Consider the following 10441-nt stretch of genomic DNA (forward strand, 5'->3'; position numbering starts at 1 on the left):
TCCGGGTGAGCCTTTCCATATCAATGCTAGCTTCAAGGGCAAGAAAAAGGAAGTTGCATTCAATGAATTTAATAATATTTCCTTGACTTGCCCACCCTACAATGTTTAATGATTAGATTATATGACTTGTCACTAGAAGATGCACAAGGAGTGGCTAGATTTGTGGTTAAACTTGATGAAGGTGAGATTCTAAAATGTAAAAAACTAGAGAGGGTCTTTATAACCTTGATGAATAGAGCACTTTCATCAGATCATTGCAATCACTCAACGTCATTTAGTGTTCAATCAGAACACAACATCTAGTGGCTAGGAGCATTCGAAGTAGATATAGAGGATTTTGATATATTGTATTGGGTTTTTCATCGAACAACAATACCTGATGTTATTAAGAGACAACAAGTAGGAGAAGAACTATTTGTTGAAGGATTTGGAAACTATAAGATTGAGTGGCACATAGCTGGTGACTTGAAGACACTTAAATGCATGTACAATGTATCAAAGGGAGCCAACTCTAGATCTCCTTGCCTATATTGCATGCCCCTAGCCATAGAGTTGAACTCAAGCAATTGGAATAGAACTCCTTTTAGGCACAATAAGGATCCATAGTTTAAATCAGTCCTAGATATTCATTTAGTGAATGCCCATATCTATACACTTCTTGTGCTTTGTAGGATAATTGAAAAGCTTGTTCATCTTTATATAGGATTTGCATGGAAGCTGAAACCATTATTAGCTAGAATAGATATTATAATAAAGATTGAAAAAGTCTTATCTGCAATTGGTTTGCATGGTGGTAATATTGTTATTAAACCAGATCTTCAAAAGTCTAATGATGGCAATTTTGTCCCCAAAAAGCCATCTATTAGTGGAGTGAAGGCTAGAAGGTTCCTAGACTTTCATAGGAGACTTGGTAAGATAAACTCTAGGAATGGTGGTTCAACTATTAGATACAATTAGTGGAAGTGCCTACATAATGTAGTTAAGGATCATGCTGATAATGGACAAGCTTGGAATACAAAAGCCAATGTTTAGGAAACACTAGACAAAGTATTCTTTTATTGTGATAAAACTGAGTGGAATGATGATGATCTCAAAGACTTCAAAAACCAATTGAATCTTTTTAAAAAGGCAATGATAGAAGCTTGGGGCAATCAACATTTCACTCACTATATCATAAGAAGTTTGCATATGTATGTCTCTTTATTGTTTGACTCATATAGGGTTTTCTGATTGAATTTCTTTATTTGACTATGCAGCATATTTTATACAACTATGCTCCATATTTTATCAAGAAATATGGATCTCAATCTATCTGGTCAACCCAAGGTATGGAAAAATCACATTATCAAGTAAGAACAAAATACTTTAGACACACAAGACATGGAGGTGGAAAATACAAAGCAAATAGTTTATTAGAAGTCTTTCAATGGTTCTACAGACAAATTTGGCACAAATTCAAGCTCAAAGACACAATTGCATCATGTAATACATCATCTTTGGCAAGGACTATATCCACTATTACCCAAAGAAGAAAAGAGGGATATTTAAAGTCTTGTGCAAAGCAAAGATATTCAGAATGGTTACAAACTAGACAAAGAGATGGGTTTCAAGAAACCCTTAACATCTTTTAGTTTGACTCTGTTTGCAGAAGAGTCTTTAGTTTCAGGGAATTTACTAGATCTTCTAAAGGAATCTTTTGTTTCATTCCACTCGATGAGACCTCTACATTTCAGGAACTCTTGTTTCCTATAGCCTGGAAAGAGCTTCAAATTCTTAGCATCTCCTACATGGGAGAGAAAATAAGAGCCAAGAACTCCAAAGTATGGTGCTCTAGATCCATTGTATCCTGGCATGAAGCCAAAAACTCTTACAACTTCTTCCTTCTCCACCAAAATTATATTGTTTGAAACTCTATTGAAAGCTTGGGATCCAATCACCTTGGAGATAGCTTTCAAAGCCATTATCGGTAAGCTTGGAGAGCTTGATAACATGCTATGATAAATTGCAACTGTTTGATTATTTAAGCTTCCAATATAATGACCAAGGCCTTGTCTTTTGCCATGACTTTTGCCAAGCTTCAATGGCCTGAGTCCTTGGCTCTTTCAAGAAAGTTGTCTGCATCTTCAATTTCTATATGCACAATAAACCACAATAGTATAAGATGTCAATAGATAAATATTCAATAATATTTATTTATAATGCATAGCATACTCTAATATAAATCACAATCGATATCTTAGAATTATCTTTCATACCTTAGGGTTTTCACCTTCTTCAAGAAGACTATCATTGTATAGATTTATTGAACTTTTTGGTTTCTCCTCTAATGGAGACTTCAATTTCTCTTCATACCCCATGTTATCAAGTCTCTACCGAATTTGTAAGAACTCTTCCTTTGTAGGTTTCCCCCCCTTTTCATATTCCACGATCTGATTAATACAAGAACGCAAGCTATAAAGCTGTCTTGAAAATTCTCTCCCTCAACGTTAAGAGTTGCTAGCAATTCCTCTTCATAACTTATAAAATTCTTATCATTATGACCCCATGCTGTAAGGATTGCCAAGCAGTAATATTATCTAAGATAAAAAAGATGTCGAATATTATTTAGCAATACATATCTCTTTTTGTTGATGAGATAGCTGGGAAATGTTGGGACGCATTCAAGAGGACCTATTTCAATCTCTGCACTCAACTCTATCTCCTTTTCTTCCACTTTTGTAATGTTCTCACTTTTAAACAAAGCAACATCAAATCCCTGCACCAATTGGTTCTCAATATCCTCCTGAAACATTTCTCCCTTCTCTTCAACTTCTTTGTTTTTGTATGCAATATCCTCTATCTTCTTCTCTTGTATTGTATTTGAAGAACAACTATCCATATATTGAAGATATAAAAGAAATCCAACATTCTTTTGTACAAGAAGACATTGGTGTTGATTTTGATGAAAATGGAAATATGCTTTTCACTTCTTGAATTCCTTATCAATAAGGCTAAACCTTGTTTGCAAAGTTGTTATAGCAACATTGGTAGTTTCCATTACATTGCTATAATGGACAAATCCCTCAAACTCTAGGTCTTCCACATGTCTATCATAAAACTCCCTAAAATCCTTTAGTTTATCTTCAAGATCCTTCAAGAGCTCTTACAAATCAAAGGGAACACTGAGCATATCTCTGATGTAAATAAATCTAGATGAATTTCCAATTGTATGAAGAAAATCAAAGATCTTTTCATCACAAGTATCCTCCAAATCCTCCTCCTCCATTCCCTCTAAAGAAAAATCCCTTTTAGTCATTCTGATCACTCACAAAAAAAAAAATCCAAAAAACAAAGAATTAAAAGTAGGGGCATAATATATCAATCCACATTTGCTCATATCCAAAAGACTAAAGAAAGATTACTAAAAAATTTAAGTCAAAACCTACAAAGCACTGCTTTTGACTTTTCAAAAATTTAACATGTTTGTCATGCTAGAGATTTAGAAATGTAAGATGAATGAAGTGAATTCACCCTTTATGCAACAGAGAAAGCCAAAAAATTCCATGTCTCATTGATCAAATTTTGTTATACATTCACGACTCATGAAATGTGAAAATGATGATCCAAATCGCTTCACAGTTCATAAAATCATGTTTCGCACGTCACTTTAACAAAAAAAATTGACAAATTTTCATCCAAAACATCCAAAAAGTTTATCTAAAACAATGCATCTAGAACATCAAAATCCCATCATTTAATGGACGTCACTCCCTTGAACGTCATGTTGCCTCTTATGTTGTCCCTCAAGGTGAGCTCTTGATAATTTCAATGAAGCATTTGACATTTTCCAATGTGGAAATATCTTTGTTTTTTTCCACACTATTTAAAATCATGAACTCTAAGGGAAAGACCACAAACCTAGCTAAGGGCAATTGTGTAAAACTAGTTTCATAATACAAAATAAGTTTCATAATTCATAATTCCATGAAATGCGATAGCAAACTTCCAAAACTATGTAAAACTAGGTAAAAAACCAATTTCTAATTTTCACGTTTCGTTATTCGTTTTTTATTTGAAATTGAAGACTCTTGAAGGATAGTTGTAGTGCCAGTTGATTAGTATAGTTAGTTATGTAATATTTGACTTAGTAGTTCACTTTCCTTTATGTTGCATCTTATCCATACTTTGTGTACATTGTATTGTGCATGAAAGAAGAAGAAAAAACTAGCAAGAAAACATTTTGGCCTCCATCTCTCTTCTTGTGTTCTTGAGTTCACTTCCTCTTGTGTGTATGGTGCATGTTTAATGCAATAGCTCAAGTAAGTCTCCCCACCACGTGACTCATGACAATATTCGAAGTCACATGGTTCTATAAGCTTAGGATAACCTTTCTATTAAGAGTACACATTTTAGTACAACATTGGCCAACAATACTGAAGCCAAACCATTCAGAGTCTTAAAAGGCTAGCCAATCAAGATAGTAGATGTCCGATTCTCGGTGAACTTCATTGTTATAAAGGGAGTTGATCACAACATTCTACTAGATAGACCTTGGATGAGGAGCACTCAGGGGATTGAGGATTTTGATAATGGATTGATATTTTTTAGGAATCCAATGGAGCTAGTCCATGTAGAGATGGATACTTGGAAGACCTCACATGTTGACCTTGATGCCATCTTTGTGATACTCAAGGGAGATTCATATAGCAAGCTGAATTACTACTCTCAAACTACATACATTCCTTACCTAAAGGAAAAGTATGATTGGATGTGTATCCTTGCAACCATTGATTTGACCTTCTTAGACAATGATTATGATTATAAAATAGTACTTTGAGAAAGTGAGCATTCGTAGCAAGGTTGTGAATATACTTTCAAAACAATTTAAAAGTTGTAAAATTGTGTTTCATACGTCTATGAATCATTTGATCATCTTCAATACCTCGAAATTCAGGATTGGAGAGAAAAAATGACAAGAAAAAGTTTGTTACATGAGATTTTCCATCCATGCTACTGAGAATAAATGGTATTTTGTTAGAATACGCCTGGTTAAGCTTACGATGCTTACAAGATAAAATAGCTCATTGACTCACCCTGAGTGTCATATATATATATGCCAACGGTCACCACACATTTGTCCAAGATGTATAGTGCACTAATTCAAAGGAGCTACGCTTAAAATGAAAAAGAAAATGCTAAGAATTATCTTTTACCTTTAAAAAAGGAGCCATAAAAGCACAATCATGAAGTGACACATGGCACAAATTCCCATGCAAAAATGGTATTCTTGTCGCACATGTGAAATTAACTACGCATTAGGGCAGCCACATGTGTAAACCAACATCCTTTTAAACCCAAATCTTGAACTGCAAAAGAGTTTTTTCGAAGACAAAGCTCTTTCTATGCTCGATCACACCAACGCAAGCTAACTTGGTCACATTCCAAAGTTATTCTTTTTAGCGCAAGGCGACTAAAGAAGGTTTCATCACCCATTATATGCACCGAACCCTCAAAAATGTAAGTTCTTTGACAATTTTGAGGTTACTCTACAACACTTGCCAAATCTTGCTAAATTATACAAAAAAGGGCCCGACATATGAAACACGATTAGTCATGATCTTCCCAATAGACAAGAGTTCATTCGTGTTTCATACGTTGCTGAGAATGCAAGTTTCTTCAAATGGATTTTTTTTTTCCACGAATGGTCATGGCTTGACGAGTTTCCTCAAATGGAATTTTTTTCCACTAATGTAAGTTTGGTCATGGCTTTTCCCATGGACAAGACTTCTTTCTCATTTCATACGTCACTGGAATGCAAGTTTCTTGATATATAATCTTGGCTTGTAAAACTTCATGATAATAAGAGGTTCTATTCTTAGGATATTGATAATAAGATGTTCTATTGTGAGACTTGTAAGTTTTCATGACATTTATTATCTTTGATCAAATATGTGCCCTAAAAAGGAGTGATGTGTGAAACGCGAGGGTCATGGCTCAATGAGCTTCTTCAAATGGATTTTTTTCCACTAATGCAAGTTTCGTCAAATAATCCAAAAAAATCGCGACATATGAAATATGATAAGTCATGGTTCTTCCCATGGACAAGACTTGTTTCGTGTTTCATATGCCACCGGAATGCAAGTTACTTGATATTCAATCCTGGCTTGTAAAACTTCATGATAATAAGATGTTCTATTTTTAGGATACTTGTTGATAATAAGATGTTCTATTTTGAGACTTGTAAAACTTCATGATATTTATTATCTTTGATCAAATACGTGTCCTAAAAAGGAGTGTCGTGTAAAATGCAAGAGGTGTTTGTTTCTCTTGTCTAGAAGGTGTCCTCGCATTTCATATGTCTTTTGCTTGCATTATTTTATTCAAATTGGAGGTAGACTATGTGATTAGTGTTTGTTTGAGACTATGTGATTTTAGATAACATTATGTTAGAGATTTGGAGATCTGTCCTAATTTACTTGTATTATTTGTTTTCTTTGATGTTTTAGATGGCTAGAACAAAGGCCACTGCAAGGAAGCATAAAGTTGATCCTAGAGGTCTTGCCTCAAAGATCCATTAGTCCTTTAAGCCTTCCAAACTACAAGGAAATCAAAGCCAAGGAGAAGGTTCTCACAACATGTTAGATGCCTAAAGGATATTAGAAGTGCAATGAAGGCTTTGAGTAATGTAATTCCAAAATTGTCTTTTCAGAGGCTTGTTAGAGAAATTTGTGACAAGCATAGCCTTAATAGTTTTAGATGGACTAGGGCAGCTCTCAACTGTATTCAGGAGGCTACAAAAGATTTTTTGATTGAGTTTTTCCAAGATTCTTATATCTGTGTTGCCCATGCACATAGGCTTACACTTATGCATAAAAACATGATAATTCTCAGGAGATTGAGATACATCTTTTCAAAGGTCCTTGAGCCAGTCCCCCTTTGATATGAAGGCTTTCGATATTTTAAAAGTCCCTCCATATAGAAAGAAGAAAAATGATCCAGGTCTTAAGGTTGAATATGTCACCCATGAAAAGGACACAAGACAACATGAGAAAGAGGAAAAGGCCATAGAAGAGCAGGCAGATAAATGGAGGCAGTATAAAAGAAAGAAGAAAGAAAAGGAAGCAAAACAACTCCCTTTTTTTGAAGAGGAGTTGTCTACCCTTCTTGAAAGGGCTGACCCTAAGGGCTTCAATGTTTGTTGCTTTTTACTTGGTGATATTAACAAAATATCTGATATGGTATTTTTGGACTCTGACTGTGTTGAAATTCTCAAGAATAAAGTGAGAGAAGTGAATGACTCTATTCTTCTTGCTAGGATGAGGTATAGTACACCAAAATTTATTTTTACTCACTATATTTTTCTAGCAATAGACTTTCATGTTGATGGTTGCTATCTCAATTCCTTTACTAGATGTGTAATGCATGAACTCCCCTTTGATATACAACAAAAGATTGAGGTTCTTGATCCATCTATCTCATACTATATGAGGAGTGAGCTTGTTGCAAGTGCATTTGACCATTGGTTCAATTCAATTGACTTTGAAACTTTGGAGGTTCTTCTAATTCCATACAATGAAAAGTAAGTAATGTGATATTTTATTAGATTTTATGAGATCTTGTTTTGCTAGATTATTGAAATATTTTTGTTTTCAATTCTCATTGGAGCCTAATCGGAATAGACTATGTGGAGAGGCAATGTTTCCTCATCAATTCTATAAAAGGAAGCCATGAAAATGCCAAGTTGTAAGTTATATAATCTAGGGTCTCCTTGATATTTTGATCTTTTTTTTGTAGATACTCTAAATATTTTGATCTTTCTTTTGCAATTACTCTAAATTTTATTACCTTTTGGTACAGAGCTATAAAAAGAATGATTGAAGTGCTAGAGAAAAAGCCTCCCATGCCTTCTAATTTACTTGCAGTAATGCAATATAGATAAGTTGCGGTAAGTTCTTGATTAATATGGTTGAAATATAATATGGAAATTTATTCTAAAAACTACCATAAACAAGTTTCATAGTTTTACTTTATATTGTTGATTGCAGTGTTTTAATCAGGATGATAGTTACTCTTGTGATTGGAAAGTAATTATAAATGCTAGAAGATTGGTTCAGTTTATTTATCTCAATGATGATAAACTTATAAAGGTAATGTGAAACATACTAAACTTTAAGATAGAGGTTTATTGCAAAATAGTCCATGGTGAAGAAATAACAGGAGCAAAGCTCATGAAGTACATAATGGTCAATTGTATACAACCGACAAGAATGGACAATAGTGGAGGCTTGGACATTGAAGGAGAGGAGGTACATGTAACTATAATAGGTGAAGCTATGCTTTCAACACCCAAGGCAACCAAAGTATCAAAGATAGGCAAAAGAATATCCCTTCTCCAAAGAAAAGTTCTCAAAAAAGGTATTCGTGCATCATTGATTGTAAGCCCTTATGTAGAAGTCATGGAGATGGTTGACAAAAATTTGCCACAAAATTTGTACATGTATTTATATTGATAGTAAAGAGATATTTTCTTCAATATCCTTGCATTGTATATTTTCTCTCTCCTCGTTGATATCTGTAAAAAAAAGTTACAAATGTTTATTAATCAGGAAGTGAAATTAGATATACACCTAAGTGGATATAATATGATATAAAAACTTACTCATTTGTTATTAAGTTGGAACACAAATGACTATGGTAGTTCAATATCTTCATTCTGTAAATCCATCCTCAATTGATGTAGTGTACATGATGATCTAACCTTTAGGATTGTAATAATGTCCTCATTGTACCAAACATCAAGATCCACTATAGGATCTTTGCTAAAAAAAAGTGGATATACACCTAAGTGGATATAATATGATATAAAAACTTACTCGTTTGTTATTAAGTTGGAACACAAATGAGTATGGTAGTTCAATATCTTCATTTTGTAAATCCATCCTCACTTGATGTAGTGTACATGATGATCTAACCTTTAGGATTGTAATAATGTCCTCATTGTACCAAACATCAAGGTCCACTATAGGATCTTTGCTAAAATTATCAAGATTTTGGTCTAAAGCAACCAGACTACCACCAACATAATGCCATCTACTATAATAAAAACCAAGGATGAAATTTTAGCAATCATATATTTACAAGCTATAGATTCTCGATCTATCTTACATATAAATTTTCCTTCTATCCTAGTGTCCCATCCCTCATCAACAAATTGTATAACATGATTATATGTTAGTCTCTTCATTGAAAGCACGGCCTTTGATATTCTTAACTCATCATAAGAAAAGAAGTCAACAAATATATTAATAGACATGAACAAAGTAACTTTGCTTAGCCTACTTGAGATACTAGGTTTTAATGCTCTCTGTATCTCAAAAAATATTTTACATCTATAGTTGTCACTAGTACAGCTGGCCTTGGCAAAGGCCACTCAAAGCTTGAAAAATCAGGCAAAGGAAGGGGGAAATTGATCCCCATTGGTTACACTACATGGGGACAATATAAGAATGGTCATATAAGAAAATTCCATTCTCTGCAAGCTGTATATTCTTTCTACCTTTGTACATCTCTTCTCCAATCCAGCCATGCATCACATCAATCACAACAACAATAGACTCAACTGGTTGCCATTCCTCAAGATTAGAGGGATAGACATCTACAAGACAAATGAACAAATATTATAATGAAAAACGGTAAACCAAGTCCAAGAAAAGAAAGACCTTAAGAATCAAATCCTTACAATTTGGTTTATGCATTGGAAGATTTGAACTTCCAGGTTCCAAATATAGCTCTCTATGCATAAACACATGTTGCACAAGAACCTATTTTATGCTATTCTTATTTACTCCAAGCTTGAGTCTCGGATTCTACCCTTCCAAGCAAAGATGAATAAACTCTCATATCTTTTCCTTTTCCCACGTTTTGCCTGTTGCATGGCGATCCAATTGCCTTTGCTAATGAATGTAGGAAACCATCTTCCATCTTTTTGGAACGAGTTAAATACTAATATGGGTGTGATTTAGCTTGGATGCCTTGTTGAAGGTCGAATTTCTGTATCCATGGTGCACAAAGAGAGAGAGAGAGAGAGAGAGAGAGAGAGAGAGAGAGAGAGAGAGAGAGAGAGAGAGAGAGAGAGAGAGAGAGAGAGAGAGAGAGAGAGAGAGAAGACTAGGCTACCACAAATGATGGAAAAACACGAGAGGGACAAAAGAAAGGAGGAAAAAAAAAGAGTGCCAAAGCTTTTTACTAATTTGAATTTAGAGTAAGCTTGCAATTATCATTAATCTAGAGATATCATTAAATAAAAGTGGCTAGGACTGTATATCATTAATGCAAAGAATGTCATAATCACGAATATAAGGGACTAAATATAGATATTAATAATACAAATTCGTATATATATATATATATTTATAAAATAAATTTTTATCTTTTTTAAAATAGAAGTTCTGTTATGGAGACT

The sequence above is a fragment of the Lygodium microphyllum genome, chromosome 22 (assembly GCF_053477565.2).
Source record: "Lygodium microphyllum isolate KBCC chromosome 22, Lygodium_microphyllum_v1.1.10, whole genome shotgun sequence".
Lineage (NCBI taxonomy): Eukaryota > Viridiplantae > Streptophyta > Polypodiopsida > Schizaeales > Lygodiaceae > Lygodium > Lygodium microphyllum.